Raw genomic sequence first — 26,905 nt, 5'->3', positions numbered from 1 at the left:
AAAGGTCATAAAAATAGTCCCTGGAAACATGAGACTCAGACGCAGATTTTATGATTCCTGCCCAGTGATCTTTCAACTTTATTTCACTTTAACTATCAGAACTATTTCTCAAAAAATAAATAAAAATTTAAAATAAATCAATTGACACTTCAATTTATACCCTGTCAGAGTGGCATTGTGTATTTCCTTCCAAATCTATGTCTATGTAAATACGTACTCTTAACCAGAAAAATAAATAAAGCAATTAAAAGATATGTTTTCAAGTTCTTCCCTTTTATTGTTTTCCTTATGTAACTGTGGAAGTGTAGAGTTCATTTTATAGAAAAAGCAAATCCAGTGGCTATTATTTGGTCAGCGTGGTAGCTCCTTTCTCTGAAGGCAAATCACCTAGATGGATTTTATAGTCTTAGATCAAGGATTCTTAACCTGGGGTGTGTGAAATTGTTTTAAAATTTTGATAATTGTGTTTAAATATAGTATAATTAATTTCCTTTATAATTTTACTCATTTTATTGTATGCATTTGAAACATTATTGTAAGAAGAGGCTTTTTCCTTCCTTGGTCTGTCAAAATTTAAGAAATGATGACTTAGAGGATTGCTTGAGGTTCAGGGATGACAGATGCTTTGCCTAGAATCACACAGTAAGTGACAGAGACAGAATTTGAACACAAGACTTTCTGTCTTGAATTATCCCCTATTTGTCTATTATGCCATGTTGCCTCTTCATAATAAAATAGGTGCATATTTGTAGAAGAATATTGACTCCTTGGGTAATGAAAAATTTATTATCTTCCATAACTTAGGCAAGACAATAACATGCTCTGTGGATTTGAATTGGCAGAGACAATTTAAGGATTATCATCAATATTTTTGAAGTGTGAATATCCTTAGAACAAAAAAAAATCCATCAAGTGTGTCAAAGACTTTAAAAATAGCTTTATTGCATATTCCTCAATTTTATTGCTAATTTTCAGAAAAGGGACCATGGTGATGGTATGAGTCATGGTAACACCCTGTCCAGGAAGACATGCTTCCTCCTTATCTGGAAAATGAGGAACTTAGACTAGGTTATATCAAAGGAATTTTCCAGTTCCAGTTCCAGTTAGGATTCTCCAATATACTGTATTCTTCATGTCATGATCAAGAAAAAGTTAACCTGAGACTTTCTGAACCTCTTCACTACTCTTCTTGCATCTAGTTGATTCCCTTTTAATTTTCTCTTTCCTGATTCATTTCTCTATTCACATTTCACCACTACTCAAAAAAAAAAAAACTTCAAGGATTCTCCATGTTTTACTGAATAAAGTATAAATGGATGATCTTGGAAGCTAAGGAAGTCTCCATTTTCTCTCTACCTTTCCAACATTTTCTCGTATTATTCTCCTTTCCATGATCTATGGTTCACCCTAATTGAAACAATTCTTCATTCCTTCCAGATCTTGGGCTGATCTTTTCCTTTTCCTTCCCTTTTACCATTCCCGTTGCTTTTATTGGATCCTCACCACTCCTGCCCCCACTGAAAACATATTCCAAATGTTGAAGTTATTCCTTCCTTTAACAACACCAATCAAGTAAAACATCTTTCAGAAAGCTTTCTGTGACCTCATAAAGTGAAAATTACCTTCCTCATATTATCAGAGCATTTCCATTGGATTTATCTTTTATATTCTCTGTCACGATAGCTTTTGTGGGTTTCTTCCTCTGTCTCTTTTATATAGGGCATCCTAAAGTGACTTAGTGTAGTTGTACACTGTAATAGTTTGTTTCATTTATTTTACTAGACAGTTGCGGTTAAGTGACTTGCCCAAGGTTACACAGGTAGTGTCAAGTATCTGAAGCCAAATTTGAACTCAGGTCCTCCTGACTCCAGGGACAATGGTCTCTCTACTGTACCACCTAGCTGTCCTTAGCTTTGATAATTTAAAACAAGGTTTTATACAAGGTGTCTCAATACCTTTGGAACACCTTCTTTTGGAGACACCATCAAAGAAAGAACTGTATTGCATCTGTGTTATCCCCTTTGTCTTTTATATTGCCTTACAAACAAGGAAGTCTCTTAGAGGATTTTTTAATGAATATATTTACAGACCAAATGATTAATCTTTTTTTTTGGGGGGGGGATTTCCAAGTTTTTTGGAAAGAAGGCAAAAGTAAATGTTAAACAGTTCCTCTTGGTGTTTTGAAGTTCATGCCAACCATGGGCTGGGTAACTTGTAGGTTTGGCAAACTGCCAAAGTCCAGTAGTTTCAACATGTTATTGGTATCAGGTTGCACTCCAATGCTTTCTTGATCCAAAGCAGAGACTTCAGGGATATAGTTATCCATTTTTTTCTCTTTCTTCTCGCTAAAGTTTGATGACAGTACCTCTCACAGGGCCTCTCTGGATCCACTTTCTCAGATGACTAACATATTCTGCCATCTTGTTGTGGAGCTTCTCTCTGGGGATGATGGCGATCTCCTTGCACATGTGTTTATTGGTATAGAAGTCATTGCCCAGGCAGGTGTAGTACTTTTTGATGATGACTTATGCTGACTTCTTCACAGTTTTGGTCTAAACGAGACCTGTGTTGGCCCGAGAGGGTGAAAGGAGCAAATGATTAATCTTAACATCAAAATGTTAATGATTTTTAAAAGTGAATTAGTAACTTTAAAAGTGACGTTCAATTTCGTAAGTGCAGAATACTTTACTTCCTTCTTCCTCCTATTTATAGTATTTGATTAAAATCTATGTATTTATGAAATAACTTAGTGGGTTCATCAAAGTACATGCCATCCTCTAAGCAATAGGTAGTATCCATCCATATTTTTCCCCTGGGTAGACTGTTAGGGTAATCCATGTATAGTGATTAGGAACAGAATTTGGAATGCTCTGGTACTTGGTGGAATCATCATGATGAAACAAACATAATATTGTTGAGGGGCCTTCAAACTCTGATCCATAAGGAGGAGTCCCTCTTCCCTTTTGAAATTACTTGGTACTTAAGTTCAATTTCAGGTTAAGACAGTGCCTTACTAGGAATTAAGTGGAGTTGGCATGAGTTGAAAGTACAAAATTATTTATAAAACAACACATATGATGACAGTAGATTGCAAGAAGTAATTCCCCCCAAATACTTCTATAATGTAGTAATGGTGATAATGATGAAAATAACGATGATGGATGTCATTGATGATGGTGGTGGTGTTATTGGAGGTGACAACTGGTGTTTATTGACTACTTAATAATTTACGATGTGCTTTACTCTTCTGGTCTACTGGTCCCCAAAAAACTACTTTTCCTCCACTCAATGCTAGTTGTGTTAAACATAAGCCATATAAATGGAGCTCATAATTTATTTAGGATAACAAGACTAATTTATAGGAAAAAAAAGTAAAAAAATATCTTAGTGTGAAATTGTGTTCTCAATATAAAATGAAATACAGTTTAGAGAAAGAAAAGATTCATGTGAGCTAATCTAATCATCATTGTCTTCGGAGAGAAAGTGCACCTTGAATCAACCTGTACATTTGGGTAGGATTTGTATCTGGTTAAAAGATGTTTGTATACTTGTGTAGGAAATTGGGTGGGAGGCTGGGATGGAGACTAAAGAGAGGAACATGTTACGAGTGGGAAATAATATGAAAAAAGGCATAGACACAGGAATGTCATGTGTCTTGAACAGCAGATAAACTAGCTTGCTCAGAAAGAAGCTTGCAGATTGGAATTCTGAAATAAGTTTTAGTAAGTAGGATGGGTGAAGATTATCAATTGCCTTGAAAGTCAAGGATAGAAGTTTGTATTTGACATAGCAGTTTGATTTAGGTATATATGTTATTAAAAGAATGTTTTAGGAAAATTATTCTTGCAGATATATTCAAGATAGACTAAAGAGGAAAGAGGCTGGAGATAAAGAAACTGATGAGGAGAATTTTTTTTTTCAGTAATCCAAGAAACAACTTATATAAAGTTGTGCTAAGGTATTGGTAGGTTGAGTAGAAAGGTAGGAATCTGGTGACAGATTGGTTATATAGACTGGAAAAAAAAAGGAAAAGGAAAAATCAAAGATGAATTCAACATTTATAGCTTGGGAAAATAAATGAATAATGATACCTTTGAAAGGATTGAGAATATTGGGAAAGGATAATAAAGTATAATGAAAGGTCTTCAAAGATAAACCAGAAATTGAGTGGATATCATAGGTGGAAATATCCCTATATACCAGATTCCTTTTGGAATAAAAGTCTTCTTATTCACTCTTTGAAGTGACTACATTGATGTTTTTTCATGATTTAACACTTTTTGTGATGAATTTCTTAGTAAATTGCCACTCATTTCATTTGTAAGAAGAGTTTATTAAAGTTGCTTTCCGTATAATCACACTTGGCACATTTTTCCTCAATTACCATGTTAGACTAGATAACATCTGAAATCCCTTATAACTCTGAGGTTTTTTAAGGCTACACTTACCTCCATATTATGTTATAACATTTTTCCTGGTATTTTATTTGAGAACTCTGAGTAATGAGAAAAGATAAGAACCACATGAATATCTATATAACATATATAATGAATAACTGAACATTTAAAGATAAAAGTTTATATTCCACTCATCCATATTGTGTTCTAGGCTTAGTTTAACATCTGTTTCTATATCTAACATAACAAAAATTTAACACAAAGTAGATCCCTTCAATGATTTCCTGAAACATTGAGAATAACATTTATGACAGGCAAGGTAGAGTAACAAACACTTAATTGAATTAATGAATCCAATTTCACAGGTTTTTTTTAAGAATAGCATTAATTCCACAATAATACTGTTTTTAAAGTGATGCTAATAATAGCTAGCATTTTTATAGTGTTTTAAGATGCACAGAACTCAAAGCATTTTGCATACATTATCTCAGTTCATCCTCATAACAACCCAGTGAGGTAGCAAACAACTTTAAAGATTAAATATATACCTATTGAACCCTGGATTTAATTTTAAGTCTGATACAGGTCTATCTGGCAAACAATGACCACAAATTCTTGTTTTCTCTAAAAGTTGAAAATTGAGTTGATAAAAAATTAAGCAGCAAAATGCTTGGCATTTTTAATGGTAGGCATAACCCTCTATCTTGAGGACAGTTTGCAGAGCAGAAAGGAATGCATTACACATATGAACATCTCTAACCTTAATAGTGCACATGTTTCTCTGCACTATCAGCAGTGCTATTTTTGAATGTGAAGTATGATTAGGTCTCTTTGTGTACTTGTGAGTTTGTATTTGTACTTCTTGTCCTCATTGTGAGATTAAAAACTTATTGGACATTAGGATTGTGCTTACACCAAGCACATTCTTTGGGTATGAGAGTGATAATACTAATAATCATAATAACAGTGACAACAGCAAATAAGTTTAGACACAGAAGAAAATGCAAGGTGGTCATTCCAAGTCTTTCATTTACCAAGAGTTGAAAATTATTTAGTAGGGGAGAAGAAGAAATCAAAATCCATAACATGAACGGTGAGGAGAAAGTCCATGGAAAAATCATTGACTCTGACCACAATATTTAGGGAAAAAGTGACTTGTAATTTTCAGTATTGCTAAGCAAAATTCTTATAGTTGATTAACATAGACAGTCATCATGTTTATGTTGCAGTAAATACTTGCTCAAGCTAGTAAAAGGGGATATTTCATACACTAGGATGAGAAAAAGTTCAAAAACAGTTAGACTTATTATTGATTCTTAGTTTCTGCCCACTCTGAAAGGATACTCCTTCTGAGCTGTGGAGACAGGGAGTTAAATACAACAATAAATGATATTCCCTGCTTGTGAGTAAAACCTGTCAATAAACTGCTAGTAGGAGTACTTAATGGAGCTTTGAAAGAAAACCTTAAAACTAAATGCAGATGAAACAGTAAACTTGTTTGTTCTTGTTTTGGCTCTTTAACACTGAAACTAAAAGTTTAGCTTCCCAGAACTCCAGGAAAAAATGGAAGTAAATGGAAATGAGTCAGTTACACATATACTTACTAGATGTGTCCTTCTTAGCAAAGTTTCTTCTTGTTCTTTTTGACCATTCCAGTCCCCATATTTATTCTTATGCCGAGCAGACACAGAAGACTTCCAAAACCCAAATGCAGGCAGATTCTTGTTTGCTATCTACAGAAGCATGATTTTTAAAAAGTATAATCTATGGTAGAAAGCAGTTAGGCAATACAAAGGACGGCAACCTGAAGCTGGGGAGGTAGACTTCCAGTTTCATTCTTCTCCTTCCTGGATCAGGAAACCAAAGAGCAAAATGCAAATTAACTGAAATCCTAATGGAACCTCTTTACTTATTTGTTTCATAGAATTACCAGATTAGTAGATTAAACCTCCTACATGATACATCTTTATTTCAGCTAGGTCCTTGACAAAGTTTCTCATGACATCTTTGTGCATAAGACAGAGAAATGTGGTCTGGCTAATGGCACTGTTAAGTCTATTTGTAGCTGGTTGAACAATTATGACCAAATGTATTGATTAATCAATTAACTTTAACTTGGAATAATGTATCTAAGGACTTTTCCTAGAGTTCTTTCCTTGACCTTATCCTTATATGCATAAATATATAGAAGGCTTAATTGTCAAATTATTGGACAAGTAAAATGTTGGATAACACAATCAGGATTAAAAATGTTGCTGGCAGACCAGCACAAATGGTTGAAATTTTTGAAAAGATGAAATTTGAGGAGAAAAATAAAATATTGTGACCTAGGGAAATAAAAATCATTTGTACAAATAGAGGGTGGAAGGAAATTTGGTTAAAAACAATTGAGATGAAAGAGGTCTGAAAGTTTCATGCTCAGGATGAATAGGAGTATACCACAGTTACCCACAAAGCTAATGCACTCAGGCTGCATTCATAAGTAAAATCTGTGGCATAGCTTCACTTGAAGTCAGAAGACCTGGTTCAAATACTGCCTGAGATCCTTATTGGCTGTGTGGTTTTGATAAATTTAATCTTTCTGAACCTTAGTATCTTTGTAAAACATAATGTTTGCACCTTTTCTTTCATAGACTTGTGAGAAAAAAAAACACTTTTTAGGATCAAAGTGCTATAAAAATATGAATTGATATTTTAAGCCCCATTGGACCATGAATTATTCAGGCTTCATCTGAAATATTTTTTTTTAATTTTTTTAATTGATTAATTTATTTTTAGTTTTGACATTTACTTCCACAAGATGTTAAGTTCCAAATTTTCTCCCCATCTCTTCCCTCCCCCCACCCCAAAATGGCATGCATTCTGAATACCCCTTCTCCTAATCTGCCCTCCCTTCTATCTCTCCCTCCCTTCTCTTATTCCTTTCCTCTTCAGTTTTCCTGTAGGGCAGGATAGATTTAAACACCCCACTTCCTGTATATCTTATTTCCCAATTGCATGTGAAAACGTTTTTTTTTAACTTTTCTTTTTAAAAATTTGGTTTTCAAATTTTCTCCCTTCCTTCCTCCTCACCCACCTTCATTGAGAAGGCAAGCAACTTGATAATAGGTTATACATGTGTAGTCATGCAAAACACTTCCATAGTAGTCATGTTGTGAAAAACTAAGTATATTTCCCTTAATCCTATCTTGCCCTCCATTTATTCTATTCTCTCTTTTCACCCTGTCCCTCCTCAGAAGTGTTCGCTTCTGATTATTCCTTCCCCTAATCTACCTTCCTCTCTATCATTCTCCTGTTCTCTTGTCCCCTTCTTACCCTTATTTTCCTGTACGGTAAGATAGATTTCCACACCCAATTGAGTGTGTATGTTATTCCCGCCTTAAGCCAAATCTGATGAGAATAGGATTCACTTACAACCTCTCAACTTACCCCATTTCCCCTCCACTGTAAAAGGCTTTTCTTGTCTGTTTCATATAAGATAACTTACCTGCATTCTACCTCTCCCTTTCTCCTTTTCTCCATATAATCCTATCTCACCCCTTAATTTTACTCTCCCGATATCATCCTTTCATCTTCAACTCAGCCTGTGCCATCTATTTATCTATCTACCTTTACTCTCAGTTGGGCACTGATTCAGAGAGGAGGAAATCCCATAGGTCATAGGAAGTAAGAATCCAGTACATGTATGTGTGTGTGTGTGTGTGTGTGTGTGTGTATAGATACACACACACACACAGACACACATATAGGTACACATATATAAATATATATGTGTGTCTGTGTGTGTGTGCATACACACACACACACACATAGAATGGAAGTATCTTCAATGTCTTCAAGAAACCAACAAAAGTTTTACGTAGTAGATGAAGAACAAATGAACATTTCAGAACATGGAACATTAAATATTATTTAATAAATAAAACAAGTAATACAGACTATACTTGGATTTCAAACCGTATCTGTTTAAGGTAGAAAGAGGAGAAATCCAAAGAAATGAATTAACTGAGAGATTTTGAAGATTTTGAGCCTGACTGCACATACTTTCTCTTACAAAAAAAAAAATCATACTTCAACCTTCTCCTAGTTTGCTTACATACACACACCTTAAAATCTAAGGACCATTGGAAATTTAGCCCTCCTATTAATTCCCAGAAAAACTGGCCAGTGTGTGTTTAAAAAAAATAACAAAAACAAAATTGATGTCTGTTGGGGAATGGTAAGGAAAAATGTTCTATTAATGCAATAGGATACTAAAAATAGGATTTTATTGAAACACAGGATAACATGTGGAATAATAAAACAGGTCAAAGAAACAAGAACCAAGAAAAGAACCTATGCAGTCACCAAAAATGTCAATGTAAATTACAAAACATTAGAATTTTGATAAATACAGTGGTCAGTCTTGAATGTGGCATGTTGATAAAGAAACCTTCTCTTATTTGTAGAAAGTTCGTGGATAATTGGTGAAAACGTTGCATATGGTGTCAGACAGTATCTTTCTTAGACTGCCAGGGATATAAATTCCCAAAGTGTCAATGAAATCTTTAAAACATTACCCGGATTAGTCTCACACTAACCTGCCCTAAGACCTCTAAAATACATGTAGTTTTGGGGAAACTTTCACTTCTGTATTTCTGGAAATACAGTAAAAGTACTGTAATCTATCACTTTATCTGTAGAATAGAGAAATAATTTCTGATTTCCTTCATTACATATTTTAGTGTAGGATACAGGTAATCTAATATCATGTTAACATTTTAAAAGACCTTGTTTATTTTCCATTCACAATATCAATTGCATCTACCTTTTCTTTTCTTTCAGTGCCAATATTGTGTCAGATCCTGGTTATATCATATCTAGATTATTGAAATAATCTCCTAAATGGTTTCACTGTTTATAATTTTTCTTCTATAAAATTCATTCTTTGTATCAAGATCGAATTAAACATCCTTAAATGCTACTTATGAATTCTTATTTGCTAGCTCCGTAAGCATGAATGGTTATTGATCATTAATTATCAATAACTAAAGCTAATGATTCAGCAATTTGTCCCCTAATAATCTTTCAATCCTTATATTTTAATAATTCTCTTAAAATTTATTATTAAAGTCAAATTATTTCTTTGTTATCTAATATACAGTAAGACTTCTGAATATGATCTGTTTTTTCCCTTTTAACTCAAATGTTGCTCCTGAGTCCTGACACTGATATAGCTTCAGTTGAGATACTGGTACTCATGGATGACAACACTCTCAATTGATCAGCAATTGCTCAAAGCTCACATTTAACCCCTAAATACATCATGCATGTGTGATATGTGGTCATCTATTTACACTAAGAAACTGAACTAAGAATGGACAAGGGCGAGGGTTCTGTAGGTTACATAAAAAGGGAAGTCTCTGCACAGTCATTGTGTCCAGGACCAAAGAAATAATAGTCCTGCTATATTCCTCCCTGATCAGACCACAAATGGAGTGCTGTGTTCAGTTTTGGACTCATGCTTTAGGGAGACATTGATGAACTGGTAAGTGTGAAGAGAAGTAGAACTTGTATTATAAAAGACTTCAAAGTCATACTGTATGTGGATTGTTTGAAAGAAGTTAGGAATGAGTAAATAAATAAATGAAAAAAAGAAAAAAGGAAGAAAGTAACAAAAAAAGAAGGTAGGAAGAACTGAAGAAAAAGAATAAACATATTTACTAAGCACTTAGTAGGTGGTGGATATTTGCTTCACATTTCCAACACAAATACAAATAGTGAATCAGGATCTTCGGCAAAAATCTTCCATTTTACTTATGGGAGACTACTGTCCGTGGACAGGTGTTTGCCCAATACACACATACATACACTCTATCTGAGGTCCACAAGGATAGTGAACAGAAGAACAACTGGTTTACATACACTTTCAGAAATGACAGTGTTGATTAGATTATTTTTCCTAGAGCTAGATATAGAACTGGTAGAAAGCGTGAATTTAGTGATATGGCATGATGATATCCATAGAGAATCATGTTGGGTCTGGATCAGAATGAATGTAGAGAACTCTCACCAATCAGGATTTCAGGGTCCTAGAATTGACCAGAGATGTGTTGGAGTTGCCTTTTAGAAGCTAATGGTACAGTAAAAAATCATGGAATAAATATGGCTGGTCCTTAGAAAAGGAGAACTCTCATTAGTCCAGAGGTTAGGACTTTTCCTTCCCTTTACATGGGTCTGTCAATGGAGCTTTAGGTGCTGATGTGAAATAATGTTTATCCCTGGCATTGAGAAGTTTTCATCTCTTATGTAGTAGTCATTGGTTTTGTGCTTTGTTTTTTGTTTTTGTTTTTGTTGTGTTTTTTTAGGCAATGGGGTTAAGTGACTTGCCCAGGGTCACACAGCTAGGGAGTGTTATGTGTGTGAGGCCACATTTGAACTCAGGTCCTTCTGAATCCAGGGCCGGTGCTCTATCCACTGCACCACCTACCTGCCTTATAGTAGTCACTGGGCAGAGATCTGCTAGACTGTTACTTCTGATCATTATACTCTCTATAAACTCTACCTTTTAGTATCAGCTTTGCTTCTCAGTATCATTTGTGCTAATGAATATCAAAAGCTGTGATTGATTAGAGATAGTTCAAGGGACTCTGAAACTCAAAAGATCAGCTACCTATGGATCATGAGTTATTAACCTAGGGTGTCCCCAAAGTGGTCTGTGAATATATCTCAGAAAGTGTGTGAATTTAGATAGGGAAAAAATCTTTAATTTAACTGACCTCTAATTGAAATTTAACGTTCCTTTCCATTTTGAATATAGGCAACAAACATTATTCAGAGAAGGGTTCTGTAAGTGTCACTGAACTATCAAAGGTGTTTGTAATGCAAAAAGCAATATTAAGCACCTGTACTGTAAAGTTTGAATTGAATGAAATTACTTCAGATAATACATCATGTCATCTCTAAGAACTCACTCAACCAATTCATTAATGGAGGATATCTGAATTAACCTTACTCTCTCATAGAGTAGAACCCAACTTATGGAAAACATTTAATAATCTTTTTTTTTTTTCTTCAAGAGTTTCAGTTGATTCCAATTCTTTATGCCCTCATTTGGGATTTTCTTCACAGAGATACTGGAGTGATTTGCCGTTTCCTTCTACAGTTCATTTTGCAGATGAGGAAACTGAGTGCAAACAGGCTTAAGTGATTTTCCCAGGGTCACACAGCTAGTAAGTTTCTGACGCCAGATTTGATGAAGAGATTTTATGAAGAACAGTCTTTCTGACTCCAGGCAGACATTCTATCCGCAGCACCACCTATTTGTCTGAATATTCTTATAACTAGTTAATCAATTAATTTGGTAGAAGGGATTTTCCTAATATGTATTAGCTGTATTTGACAATTTCTACTTTCTGTTGTAACTTTCAAGACTATGCATGGTTAATTGCCTAGAATTAAAGGGGTTGGGTATAAGAAGGTATTTTAACCTCTAGAAAGATAAACAAAGCTGAGTTTCTGTTTTGTTCAGATTTAAGTCAAAGTTGAAAGTTCTCCTCTAGATCTGAGCTTCTTAATGCTGTAGATAAATCTTAGAAGCTTAAGGAAATGGGGCATCACAGGTATTTGGTAATAAGGGGTAGAGCAAAGGAAGGTATTTGTGACATGATAAAGAAACATAGGGATTCTAAGAAGCAGAGTGAAGAGGAAAATAAGTGTAGGTATAATGGGAGAGTGAAGGAGACAACACTTTCAAAGGAATGGAAGGACACTGAATGTTATATAGAGGTAGAGATGAAAGGAGAAAAAATATGTCTTACACTTATGAAGTTCATTAAATCTAAACTATCAAAAATTCCTTCACAATTCTGACGTTAAGCATAGTCCATACCCATCATTAAAATAAATCTGAATTATTTTAAATCTCAATGCAAAAATGTATTGTTTTAAATGTAAGTGCTTCAGTCCAAATAAATCCTTTATTTTCATAAATATATAAAATTTAAAAAAATAAAATAATATAAATAATGTGTAATAATAAATAAAATAAAAATTATAAATTTGTTTTTAATGGATGGATTAATAATGTTTTGAAATATATAAAATATTTTAAATTTTAGTAATAATCTCTGAGCAATAAAAGGTAGAAATGTGGACTTTTTAATCAACTAATGTTAAAAAAAATATAAGACAAATATATAGGAAACAGAGTCAAATTTATAAAAATAAGAAGCATTCCTCAATTGACAAGTGGTCAAAGTATACGAACAGTCAGTTTTCAATACAAGACATTCAAGGTATCAAAAGCCACATTAAAAAAAAATGTTTTAATTCACTATTGATTAAAAAATGCAAATTAAAACAATTCTGAGATGTCATCTCATATTTATCAGAAACAATAAATGCTAGATTAGATAAGGAAAAATAAACACACTAATAAACTATTTGTGGAGTTGAGAACTGTTCCAATCATTCTGGAGAACAATTTAGAAACATGCCCAAAAGCCTATAAAGCTGTGCATACCCTTTGACCCAACATTACCACTGCTAATTCTGTACCCCACAGAGATCAAAGAAAAAGGCAAAGGGCGCATATGTACAAATAATATTTTAGCAGCAATTTTTATGTTGGCAAAGAAATGGAAATTGAGGGGACACTCAGTTGAAGAATAAATGAGTGAATTATTGCATATAATTGTCATGGAATAGTATCACGCTATAAGAAATGGTGAGGAGTGATTTCAGAATAAAAATAAAAATAAAAACATAGCAAGACCTATATAAACTGATGCAAAGTGAAATGAGAAGAACCAGGAGATCATTGTGCACAGTAAGAACAATGTTGTAATGAGGATCAACTGTGAAAGACTTGGCTACTCTGATCAATTTTGTGATCCATGACTGTTCCAAAGAACTCATGATGAAAAAAATGCTATGCACCTCCAGAGAGAGAACTGATGAAGCACAATTTTCTCACTTTTTTATTTTTTGTAATGTGTCTAATATGGAAATGTCTTTTATGATTTCACATATATAATCGGTATAATTTTGCTTGCCATCTAATTGGATGGAGGAAGGAAGGGAGGGAGAGAGAGAATTTGAACCTCCACTTAAAAATAAAATATTCAAAATCAATAAATAATATATTTTAAAAGGAAACATAAAATATTAAAAATAGAAAGGAGAACCAGAAACATAATATAATTGGATTTAATTTATTTTACTGCATGTTCACCTAAATTTTGAGATTGTTTATATGGAGTATGTATGAAAATAAATTTCCAAGAAAACAAATAACACTATGGTATGTTGGCAATTCCCTTGCATAACTTATTTAAGGCAGAGTATAATTCAAATACTACCCAAAGTCCTTTCATTTCTACCCTCAGTAATGCAATATTTCCCATCTAAGTGTGGTATGTATGCATTTGTATATGTCAAGCGATAGTTGATGTATACATGATCATTACAGAGGTAGATAGAGGTATTATTACTTTAATCTACTTCACTTCCATGTGGGTCAGTATGATACTGAAAGGAGTAGAAAAAGTGCTTTTGCATAAAGGAAAAAAAGTGTTCAATCAATTAGTGCAAAATATAAAGTATTACCTCTCTCAGAGATAAAGTTCCATTCCTGAAAGGAGTAGGAAAATAATGCTGGCTTGATAAAAGAACAGATGCCACTGAAATTTAAGAAGAATATCCTACAAAACTATATTTAGATTTCAGAAAATTGTTTGGCAATGGCTATCAAATCCTTTGGAAAAGATGGAAAGATGTCAATGAGATGAAAGTAATTCTACTAAAAACTAGCTGAACAATTAAGCCTAAGTAATGGTGATTGATGTGTCAGATTCAACCTATATGGTCTTCTCTACTGGGATGTCCAAGGCCTCTATCTTTAACCCTGCTTGGCTATTTTTATCAGTTACTTGGATGAATTCATGAATGACATATTTATCAATATATGGGCACTACAAAGTTTGGAGGGATAATTAATTAATTACATCATAAAATGATTTTGACAGGCCTGGAATGATAAACAGAATCTATTAAGGTAAAATGTAATTGAGATAAATGTCTTATACATACAAAACAACTACAAAGTATTATTTTTGAAAAGCATGATTAGATAATAGTTCCTGTGAATATCCTTGGGATAACCACAAATTCAGTATCAGATAACAATGTGATGTAGAAACCAAGAAGAAATACAAACTTAAAAAAAAACCAATTCTACCTCTTATCCTTCCCAATCCATTCCCATTGGTGGAAGAAAGATCATCTTTGTAAGAAATTCATGTGCACAAGCAAAAGAAATTCCCACATTCCCATTCCCCAAAATGCACAACTTGCTGTTCATCCTGAATCTATTATTTCTCTACAGTGGGTAGCATACTTAATTGTAAGTCCTTTGGAATCACGATGTGCCATTATATTGATGAGAAGTCTTAAGTCTTTCAAAGTTGTTTCTTTTTGTATTGCTGTTATTGAATGTCGCCAGACTAAAAGACCATTTGAACAAGACTCTATTCATTAGTAGAGATTGGTTATTAAATGCCCTGTACCTGCATCAGGGGTTGAGTTGGTAGGAGCTTGGGAGAAGACAGATCCTGGTCTTTGGGATTTATGCTTCAAGAGACAAGACATGTGCTTCTAGATTCTCTTCAGTGAGAAATTCTTAAAGAACAAGAAAGAATCTAGGAAGAAATTCATATATATAGAAGAGTTAGCTTCTTGATCATGCCTCTATCTTCAGGTTACCACTGTCAAGAAGCCCCCTGAACTTGTTTTCTTGATTTACCCTAGTTTGGGAGGTATTGCTTTCTACTCCACCCCCTGTCCCTCCCCATCCATTGCAATTCAGGAGTTTCCATATGCATGTGGCTTTCTCTTATAATAAATCAAGTTATTACATGTATCCAATGGAGTTTTTTTTTAATGCTGTGTGTTTATTGTTAAATGATTAAGATCAGTATAATCTAATATATACTATTTTCATTGTTTATTTATTTTTAGTTTTCAACATTTACTTCCACAAGATTTTGAGTTCCAAATTTTCTTCCCATCTTACCCTTGCTGCACCCCAAGATGGTGTGCATTCTACCTACCCCCTTCCCTTAATCTGCCTTCCCTTCTCTCTCCCACTCCTCTAATCCTCTTCCCTTTCTATTTTTCTGTAGAACAGGATAGATTTCTATGCACCATTGCCTGTATATCTTATTTTCCAGTTGCATATGAAAACAATCTTTAACATTTGTTTTTAAAACTTATGGTTCCAAATTTTCTCCCTCCCTCCCTCTCCACCCACCCCCTTTGAGAAGGCAAGCAATTCAATTCAGGTTATAAATGTGTGGTCATGCAAAACACTTCAACTGAAGTTATGTTATGAAAAGCTAACTATATTTTCATTCATCCTATCTTGCCCTCCATTTATTCTATTTCCTCTTTTTACCCTGTCCCTCCTCAGAAGTGTTTGCTTCTGATTACCCCCTCCCCCAATCTGCCCTCTATTCTCTCATCCTCTCCCCCCTCTCTTATTCCTTTACCCCTTATTTTCCTGATGGGCAAGATAGATTTCTATATCCAAGTAAGTGTGTATGTTATTCCCTCCTTAAGCCAAATCCAATAAGAATGAGATTTACTCATTACCTCTCACTTTCCCTCACTTTCCTTCTACTGTAAAAGCCTTTTCTTGTTGGTTTTGTGTGAGATAATTTATACCATTCTACCTGTCCCTTTCTCCATCTCCCAGTATAATCATCTCTCACCTCTTAATTTTATTTTTATATATCACCCCTTCATCTTCAACTGATGCTGTGCCCTCTATCTATCTATCTATCCACATGTATTGTTTTTATAATTTATAATTTACTCAGAAGAGATAAGTCTACCAATGCTGATCATTATACAAGGATGCTGGTACTGTATACAATGTTCTCCTGGTTCTGCTCACTTCTCTCAGCATCAGTTCATGTAATTTTTTCCAGGATTTTTTTTTAATCTACCTGCTAATCATTTATAGCACAATAATATTCCATTACTTTCATATATCACAACTTGTTCAGCCATTTCCTAATTGATGGGCATCCCCTCAATTTCCAATTCTTTGCCACCACAAAAAAGAACTTCTATAAATATTTTTGCACATATGGATGCTTTTCCCTTTATTTTTTGGTGATCTCTTTGGATTACAGACCTGTTAGTGTTATTCCTGGATCAAAGAGTATACTCAGTGTTATAACCCTTTGGGCATTATTCCAAATTACCCTCCAAAATGGTTGGAACAGTTTTTAACTCCATCAAGAATGCATTAGAGTTCCAATTTCACCACATCTTCTCCAACATGTATCATTTTCCTTTTCTGTCTTATTAGTTAATTTGATAGATATGAGGTCTTAACTCAGAGTTGAATTAATTTGCATTTCTCTAATCAATAGTAAATTATATTTCTTAGAAGAATGAAATATATCATCTCTTATATGCATTTGTTTGGATTCAGATTACAACAATGCAGCAAAATTTTATATACATAACATTTAGATTATGATAATTGCAATGACACAGAATAGCCTCAAAACTCAAAAATAAAATTCAAAGTAATGAAAGGATCTATGAGTTAGAGCCATGAATGCAATATGGAATTTGAGGGTGTTCAGCTTTACTGCTACTGTGACATGAGTAATTCTACAGATGTGCCCAACTAAAATTTTAACTGTTATGGAATGAGGCAGAGCAGAAAGACAACTCATATCTATCACTAGTACCCAACCAAAATTAAGATAACAAGAAGAATACTCCTGAAATGTTAAGAAGACTCACATACACCTTGTGGACTTATGAGATGATGTGAGTAATGATTGCACAGACTGGGCAGGCATAGATGGCCTCTGATTTGCATCATTGAAAGAAATGCCAGTTAAAAACAACCATTCTGTTGATGTATGGAAGTTCAGTGAATGATAGCACAACAATTTTGGTTTTGTTTTAATAAAAATCTAAATTTAATGTGGTAGGTAAGTGAAAAACACTGTTCTTGTACCCCAGTAATATCTAACTACCAATGCTCCAATTCTTAAGGATTTTGTCATCAGTTGTGACTAATCTAGCTGCTGGATAGTTTTTAACCTTTCTATTTTAATTCACATTAGGTGGAAACTTGACATAAAAGTTCCCATTGGAGAGGAATTTTTTTTTATATAAAATTACATTTTAATTGATTCAATTACTTTGGAAATTAAAGAACAAGTAGGAACAAATTGTTGGCATTTTCTGTTGACATCCAGAACCCAAATCAAAATTGCTCATTCCATGAATTTGGCAGATAAGTCCTGGGGAGAGGGGGAAACTTTGTAGATTTCGGTTTTCAATATAAGAACTTCAAAATTGGAATCAAAGATTACTCAGGGTACAAACTGTTTGCCACATGTAGAATTCTTCCCACTGCTATTATGTAGTCCTGGGGTATTTGTCATGCTTTAGCATAATGCATAATCCTTAGAAATGGAAATGGGCAGCACAAAACAAGTGGCAGATGGATGAGGATCTGTGGCTGTAAAAAGAATGTCTTCCTCGGCATAGCACCAATATATTAAATTTCACTTTCCTTGATGTATTGCCATTTCTGAAGGACCTTGGGAGGGAGACAATTGGCAATGACTAAAAGCTTTACTGAGTTTTATTGTTCTTTCTTAGGGTTTAATTACTTCTATTACTTTTAAGTGCAACTGAGAAATCATTTGGCTTTGTTCAGCTGTCTTGTAGAGTTTTGTTCATAAGATATTACTTGTTTGTTATCCTTTTAAAAATCACTAGTAAAAGTAGAAAGACCTATGTGTAGAACAATGGCTTCTGATGTCTCAATTGAACTGAAAAGAATTATAATAGATTGTCTTCTGTTTCTTCTAGGCAAAGTATCCTTTGAATTATAGACTTTTATAAGGCAGTTTACATCTTTGGCTATTGAAGAGCCAAAGAATGCAAGGAGCATAAGAATGAAACAGATGATTAGTGCTCCTAGCATATCCATGACACTGAAGTCATCACATTAATTTCATAGGCTTTACATGGCTACTTGACTATCATATATGGAATCACTTCATAATTGTGAGCTGTGCCTATAAAAGAGTTGGACCTTCATTAGTTTAACATTCCAGCCAAACAGGACTATTAGCTACTCATGGAACTTCTTATTCCACCTCTTACCTCTGTGTCTTTTACTAGGCTATTGTCTATGCCTGAAATTCCCTCCCTTTTTACTTACAGTTCTTTAAATCCCCAGCTTTTTTCAAATGTCAATTCATGAACCACTTCCTAATGAAGACCTTTTTTTTTCCTAATTCCCTACTTGTTAGTGTTTCCTCTCTCTTCTCAAATGAAGGTGTTTAGAATTAACTGTTTAAACCCAGCAGAACATATGCTCTCTGAGAAAAGATGTTTTCCATTTGGTAGTTCTATTCTCAATACTTTTCATAGAATTTTGTATACAATAAACGCCAATCCCCAGTAAACATTTATTAATGTTTAGTTAGGCACATAGTTGCTATGTGCCCGATAACACATTAAGTGCAAGGGGATACAAAGCAAGGTAAAACAGAGTTCCAGCTCTCAAAAAGCTGACAGTCCAATGGGGGAGCTCAAAGTCTAGTGGGGAATTAGATCCAATTTTAATTCTGAATATGAAAAAACAAGTATGACTAAATGAAACTGAATGATATAATACACAGTGTGTTGGATTGGGAGCCAGGAGACCAGCATTGTACTTCTGAATTTGCTGCTATCCACCCAAGAGAACTTTTGGGAAAACCACTTCATAGAATCATATAATTTTGGATCTACAATAGATAAGTAATTGATAATTAAATTATGAAATTGTGAAATTTGAAATGGAGAGAAACGTGCCTAGTTCTTTGTGTGTTTGTAGGGAAAACCAGGATCAACAACAGGAAATAGAAAGACAATCACTTTATTAAGACACAAAGAGTACAGAGACAAGTGATGAAAAGTGGGGATATACAGGCAGACTACAGCTCAGGGATGGGGAAATTGGACAGTAAAGACAGGCAGTATGACAAACAGGATGGGGAAGAAGGGAGGTATGAGAATTGGGAATGCTAGCACCATGGATCTGATGGAGATGGAATAGTGCTCAGGGGGCAGGAATGTGAGGTCTCATTTTTATAGAGTTTATAGCGTTCTATCTGTGCCACCTTGGATTTACTTCATTAGCATATCTGAATCCTCTCAAAGTTATTGGTAAAACTTCGAAGTTGTAATCTCAAAATTATCAGAAGCTTTTTGATGTTCAGCTGGTCTGGAGCTGTGGATGCCTCAATCTTGTCTGGAATTTACATATCATAGGACCAGAAATCTTGACAGCAATACCCAAATGGCTTCCCTTCATTCAGTACACATTACAGATATGGATTTTGCTTAATATATGATAAAATTTGTAAATCATATTCATTTGATGTTTGGAATGGTTTGTATGTGACTTCCAAGTTCCCCTTTGCAATCTTAGCTCTTGCTATTGCCCCTTTATACTGGCTACTTATAAACTGACTAGAAGGGTATGTGTGGGGTTGAGAGGGTGGTCAGGATGATCAAAACAAGATACAATTTTAACACAGGCCTGAGAACTTATCTAGCTATTCTTTTACAGATGCGGAAATAGATGTCACTCTGGACAAGTCAAGAGATTTCCAAATTTTATTAAATTATAAATACTTAGGTATGTTCTCTCATTCCTTGCCACCATCTTTTGCCCTCCAAGTCCTATCAGTTCTAAGTATTAGGAAGTACCTCTTTCCTAAATCTGCACTTTTGCATTTTTTATTCCTCCTTTTTTTGTCCTCTGGGGTTAAGCTGACTGAGTCTTCTACCTCTTTCACATGACTGTGCTTCAAATATTTGATAGCAGCTATTATTCTTCTAATTCTTTATTTCTTCATTCAGGAAATTAACATTTTAAAAAAAATTTTTTTCCATATGCTTTTGAGTTGAAAATTTTTCTCCCTTTTTCTCCCGCCCCCTCCCCAAGACACCACACAATCTGACATAGGCTTTACATTTACATACCCATTAAACATATTTTCACATTAGTGAAGTTGTAAGTAAAAATAAAAACCAATAGGAGGAACCATCAGAAAGATGAAACAAAACTCAACAGAAGGTAAAAATAAGTGAGAGCGATTCGACTTCCATAGTTCTTTCTTTGGATCTGGACAGCATTTTCCATCCTGAGGCCTCTGAAGATGTCTTAGATCCTCGTAATGCTGAGAAGGATTCAGTTTAACATTCTTAGTCATTGTATAACGTGGCTGCTATTGTGTACAAAGTCCTCTTGGTTCTTCTCACTTCACTCGGCATCAGACCATATAAGTCTTTCCAGGTTTTTCTGAAGTCAGCCTGTTCATCATTTCTTATAGCACAATAGTATTCCATTACATTCATATGCCACGACTTGCTCAGCCATTCCCCAATTGATGGGCATCCTTCAATTTCCAATTCTTTGCACCACAAAAAGAGCTGCTATGATATTTTTGTACATGTGGGTCCTTTTCCCATTTGTTTGATCTCTTTGGGATATAGCCCTAGAAGTGCTATTGCTGGATCAAAGGGTATGCACATTTTTGTAGCCCTTTGGGCATAGTTCCAAATTGTTCTCCAAAATGGTTGGATCATTTCACAACTCCACCAGCAATGTATTAGCGTTCCAATTTTCCCACATCCTCTCCAACATTTATCATTTTCCTGTTTTGTCATGTTGGCCAATCTGATAGGTGTGATGTGGTACCTCAGAGTTGTTTTGATTTGCATTTCTCTAATCAATAATGATTTAGAGCATTTTTTCATATGACTATATATGGCTTTAATTTTTTCATCTGAGAACTGTCTGTTCATATCCTTTGACCATTTATCAATTCGGGAATGGCTTGTGTTCTTATAAATTTGTCTTAATTCTCTATGTATTTTAGAAATGAGGCCTTTATCAGAAAGACTGGTTGTAAAAATTCTTTCCCAATTTTCTACCTTCCTTGTAATATTAGTTGCATTGGCTTTGTTTGTGCGAAAACTTTTCAATTTAATGTAATCAAAATTATATATTTTGCTTTTCATAATGTTCTCTATGTCCTGTTTGGTCATGAATTCTTCTGTTCTCCATAAATCTGATAGGTAAACTATTCCTTGTTCTCTCAGTTTACTTATGGAATCAGCCTTTATATCTAAGTTCTGAACCTATTTTTTTTTATTTTGGTATATGGTGTGAGATTTGGGTCTATGCCTAGTTTCTGCCATACTCTTTTCCAGTTTTCCCAGCAGTTTTTTCAAAGAGTAGTTCTTATCCCAGAAGCTGGGGTCTTTGGGTTTATCAAATAATAGATTACTATAGTCATTGACTACTGTGTCTTGCATATTTAACCTATTCCACTGATCCACCTCCCTATTTCTTAGCCAGTACCAAGCAGTTTTGATGATTCCTGCTTTATAATACAATTTAAGATCTGGAATTGCTAGGCCACCTTCCCCTGCATTTCTTTTCATTAGTTCCTTTGATATTCTGGACCTTTTGTTTTTCCAAATGAATCTTGTTATTATTTTTTCTAACTCTATAAAATAATTTCTTGGTAGTTTGATTGGTATGGCACTGAATAAGTAAATTAGCTTAGGTAGGATTGTAATTTTTATTATATTAGCTCGGCCTACCCATGAGCAACTGATGTTTTTCCAACTATTTAGATCTGATTTTATTTGTGGGAAAAGTGTTTTGTAATTGTGTTCATAGAGTTCCTGGGTTTGTTTCAGGAGGTAGACTCCTAAATATTTTATAATGTCTACAGTAAGTTTAAATGGGATTTCTCTTTCTATCTCTTGCTGTTGGGCTTTGTTGGTAATATATAGAAATGCTGATGATTTATGTGGGTTTATTTTATAGCCTGCAACTTTGTTAAAGCTATTTATTATTTCAAGTACTTTTTACTTGATTCTCTAGGATTCCCTAAGTATATCATCATGTTATCTGCAAAGAGTGATAGCTTTGTTTCCTCTTTGCCTATTCTGATGCCTTCAATTTCTTTTTCTTCTCTTATTGCTAAAGCCAACGTTTCCAGTACAATATTGAATAACAGTGGTGATAATGAACATCCTTGTTTCACCCCCAATCGTATTGGAAATGCTTCTAGCCTGTCCCCATTACATATAATGGTTGCTGAAGGTTTTAGATGTATGTTATTTGGAAATAAACATTTATTAAGCACTTACTGTGTACCAGACATTGTACTAAATGCTTGCTAAATATCCATAGGTCTTTCATAAGACATGAACTGGAGGCCCTCCGTAGTCTTGGCATTGGTACTCTGGATGTTCTAAAGCTTATTGAAGCCTTTCCTAAAATGTGAATTAAACAAACTCTTGATGTGGTTTAACCAGGTTTAATGTAATCCTTTATCCCTGCTTACCTTAATTATACACCCACTCCCACACCCCCTACACACACACACATACACACACACACACACACACACACACATGCAGTCTAACTTGTAAACCATTTTTTAATGGGTATTGTAAAGTCACAATATGTGGCTTAAGTCCTTTTCTGTTTGAAGACAGTATATAGATTGCTGGGTATGAGGGGTTATGGTAGGGAAAAATACTAATCATTTGTGTATATATTGAACTTTATATCTATCTATTTACCTAACTATCTATTTTCTTCAATGAAATCTATAACCTTTATAAGCTATGATAACTGTACATCCATCTGGCTCAGAAAAAAAAATGAGGAAAAGAGTCTGGAAATTATCCTACAACCCTGAAAAAGGAGAATGGAAAGGAAGGAAAATCCTTAGGTCCAAGGGCTAGATCAATATTTGGAGGATTCAAACTAGTCTATTCATGTTACACAGAGCACATAGATGATATAGGAGGTAGTGAAGGAATTAAACTGGAAGAGTAAGGGACTTCAGGGGTCCTGGTGAAAGTTCTTTTTTTAAAAATTATTTTATTGCTATCTTTTGTTTTCCTGTGATTTTCATTTCCCAGCAAAGCCTTCTTCTACCCATACTTATTCAGCGAGCCATCTCATATAAAAGGAGAAGTAAAATAAGTTTCAAAAAACTAGTTAAGAAATAAATCAAACCAGACTTTATAAGCAATGTTCTATGTACATAAAGCAATCCTATCCTCTCCAAAGAAGGAAGAAAGGGCATTCTTTTTCTTTTTCAATTATTTATTTATTTTTAGTTTTCAACATTCATTTCCATGAGATTTTGAATTACAAATATTCTCCCCATCTTTCCCTTCCCCCTACCCCAAGACCCCTTCCCCCTACCCCAAGACTCATTCAATCTGATTTAGGCTCTACATACACATTATTGAATCTATTTTCTGGTGAAAGTTCTAAGGCAAAATGGTGTGCTATTCTTATGGTTGCAGGAGAGCAGAGTTGCTGTTGCAGTTGCATGGTTACAGTTACAGGGCCAAGAAGAGGGCTAATGTTTGTGGTGCTTGGAAAGCAGGGGCCCTTCCTGGGTAAAGACCAGAGGGCAGACCAAGAAAGCATTTCCTACACCCCTCTCTGGTTCACACTACCTTGATAACTCTGAAAATAGTGGCATGAAAAGAAGCTCGAGACAGTGCCTTCCCAGTACCAAGGTGAGCAGATGCTGACTTTAATATAAAGTTCAAAGTTAAGAAGTAGGATGGAAAAGTGAGTGAAAAATAAAACAAACAAACACAAACAAACAAAAATTACTTGTCCGCAATGTAGATAAAGTTAGAGTGATACTTGAATTAACTGGAGTAGGTTTCAGGAAGCCAATGGCCATAATTGCTGGCCACAGATATATCTTTGGGATGTTTTCTGTCATGCAGAGGTAGACCAAGTTGTGAATTGTCATTCCTCATCCCCAGCCTGTACTCCTTTTCCTCCTGGGTCCATTTTCTGGCTTACTCTTTTTTGATAGGTTTTATGGGGTTAGCATGGACCCATTGCCAGCCTCTCTTCTAAGCCAGATATTTGCATATCGTCTTTTAAAAAGGAATACTCAATCATATTTATATAACACTTTTAAAATGTTCAAAGTACTTTGTACATGTTATCTTATTTCTAAACATCATCTGAATTGTCTTAATGCAGTTCATACAACCAGTTATTTTCTTTTTGGCTTTTATATTCATGAATCCTACTTTCAATTATTAGAATGAATTAACATTCTCTAAAAAAATTAAAATTTAGATAAGTGTCTCAGAATTACAGGAATCTAGGTCAAAGACCAAATGTCATGATTAGGCATAAGGCATCAGAGTTATTAATTATGGGGCTGAATTGCTTCTCCTCATACTTATAAACTCTTTCACTGCAGAACTGTTAAGTCCTTGTTATAAAATGAGCAGTAGTTTAACTTGGCTCCCCATCGTTTTAACTAAGATCTGTGGGATTTTGAAAGGTCAGTAACCAACTGGTTTGTCATTTGATACATAGGTGACTTAAAATAAATCAAAACAAGGAGTAGAAAAAGGATTTTTAAATGAGAATTGTGGAGTGGACTTCCAACTGGGAAGAGTTTTATACTTCAGTTCACCGTAAAATGTAAGGGGAGGTGAGGGAGCTGAAAAGAGCTGTAGGGTGCTTCAAGATATTAAAGAGACAAAATAGAATTTCTAAAATGCTCCACAAAAGATTTAATTCATATCCCTAATGTGGATTTTTTAGTGTATGAGAAATTATCCACCTATGGCATGACTAAAAAGAGGGAATGTCCCAGATAATGGGAAAACCTCCTGGGGTCCAAAATAATAATGCAGCAAGGATAACAAGATGGAAGGGCAAAACACTTTTCACATTAACTCTTGAAGGGGACAGTCTGCCTTCCCAATGAAAATTGACTTTTCTCCTGGAAATGCTGATGCTCAGCTCATTTTAAATTGGACATTTAAGAATTTTAATAGTGTTCAGCAATAAAATTTCTAAAGAAATAGAGCTTGCTTCTGTGTAATTCTTTCAGAGTGATGATGGAGATTTTATATTTTCTCTTAATACTACTTCCTCTAGTACAGTATTTTGCACATAGCTGATACCTAATAAATTCTTACAGAATTAATAATAGAAACTTTGCAATCATCCCCACCTGCCACCTATTATGGGAAGACTTTTTTACTTCTCTTTCTTTTGGGGTGCTCTCTTTTTGTCAAATTAGATTGTATTTATTGATCCATTTAAATGCACATTTAAATATGCATTTAAAATTCAATATATTATATCTCCTTAGGGGAATGTAGCTTTCTTGAGAGTAGAATCTATTTTTTTTCTTCTGCATTTGCATTCCCTGTCTGAGCTCTCAAATCTATAGATAGAGATATTCCAGATGAGAAACTGTGCTTAACTATACCTTCTTCCTATTTGAATTCAGAGTCCCAGAAAAAAAAAAAACCCTACATTTTTCGTTACATACACATGCTTTTACCCACTGATAGGGTGTGAGACAATGTGTCAAGTGAATGGCATACCTCAAAATGCTGTAAACATTTCAGCTACCCCTATATAGTTTGGCTAGTGGATAAACCATGTTTATGTATCATTACCCCTATTTTACAGACCAGGAAATTTAGGCTGAAATTAAATGATTTTTCAGGGTCATACTGCTAGTATATATCTCCGGAAAGATTCAAATCCATATCTTAACTCCAAGTAAAGGAGCTATCATGATTCTACTCTGCCTTCTAGGTTGAGAAGAATCTTTAAGACATACAAAGTAGTAGGAAAGGCTGTTGGGCAAAACTAGTGTCTGAGGTTCTAGAACTGATTTTGTCACAATCTAGAACTGTGGTCTTGGGAAAATTACATTTCACAGGCCCTCAGTTTCCTCAAGTAGAAAAAAAGGAATAGGAATACATGATCTCTTCCGGCTCCAAAATTTTATATAAAGATTTGAAGTTCAATTACAAAGTTCATTTATTTATCAAAATGATGTCAGAATTACTCAATAAGTATAACAATCAATGAACTATTTATGAACCCAACTTTTCAGTTTCTTTCCCTTAATGTCATTCACATGACATACTAAAATTCATTTGCCTGAAATTCTATGAAGATTTTATTCTTTGAACAACACCAAGCAAGAACAGACTTCTAAATAATGTAACTTTCTGTTGTTTTCACCTTTGAAAAGAATTATTTAGAGGGTTTGAAATCCCTTGTAATGAAATTAATGTTTCCTGGAAAGATTTTTCTCCCTTGAAATTATCTTTGACTTGATAATCTCAGCAGTTTGACATTCAATCTAAAAAACTGAGTTAGGGACAATTCAGGAATGAATTTGTCATAACCAAATAGCATTATAAATCACAATACAACCTTTCCACCTGTCAACATGATTCATTAGTTACTATTTCATTACTTGCTGTAAGCCACTGAAATACACCCAAGGATAAGGTTGGGAGATGGGAGAGTTTATGAAAGACAAATCCAACGGTTGTCTAAGGAAAAAGTATGTCTTAGCTAACTAAAAGTAAGTATGTTAGGGTTA

At 34.4% G+C, this 26,905-nt stretch overlaps 1 pseudogene; it reads right to left on the bottom strand.

Moving 5' to 3' along the window:
- Positions 1–256: 256 nt before the first annotated feature.
- Positions 257–7,890, bottom strand: LOC110194892 (small ribosomal subunit protein eS17 pseudogene; annotated as a pseudogene).
- Between the last annotated feature and the right edge of the window lie 19,015 nt (positions 7,891–26,905).

This window comes from Phascolarctos cinereus, unplaced genomic scaffold (assembly GCF_003287225.1).
Source record: "Phascolarctos cinereus isolate Bilbo 61053 unplaced genomic scaffold, phaCin_HiC Scaffold_9;HRSCAF=440, whole genome shotgun sequence".
Taxonomy (NCBI): Eukaryota; Metazoa; Chordata; class Mammalia; order Diprotodontia; family Phascolarctidae; genus Phascolarctos; species Phascolarctos cinereus.
Note: the sequence above shows the minus strand (reverse complement) of the source record. Positions and strands in the feature narration are given on the sequence as shown.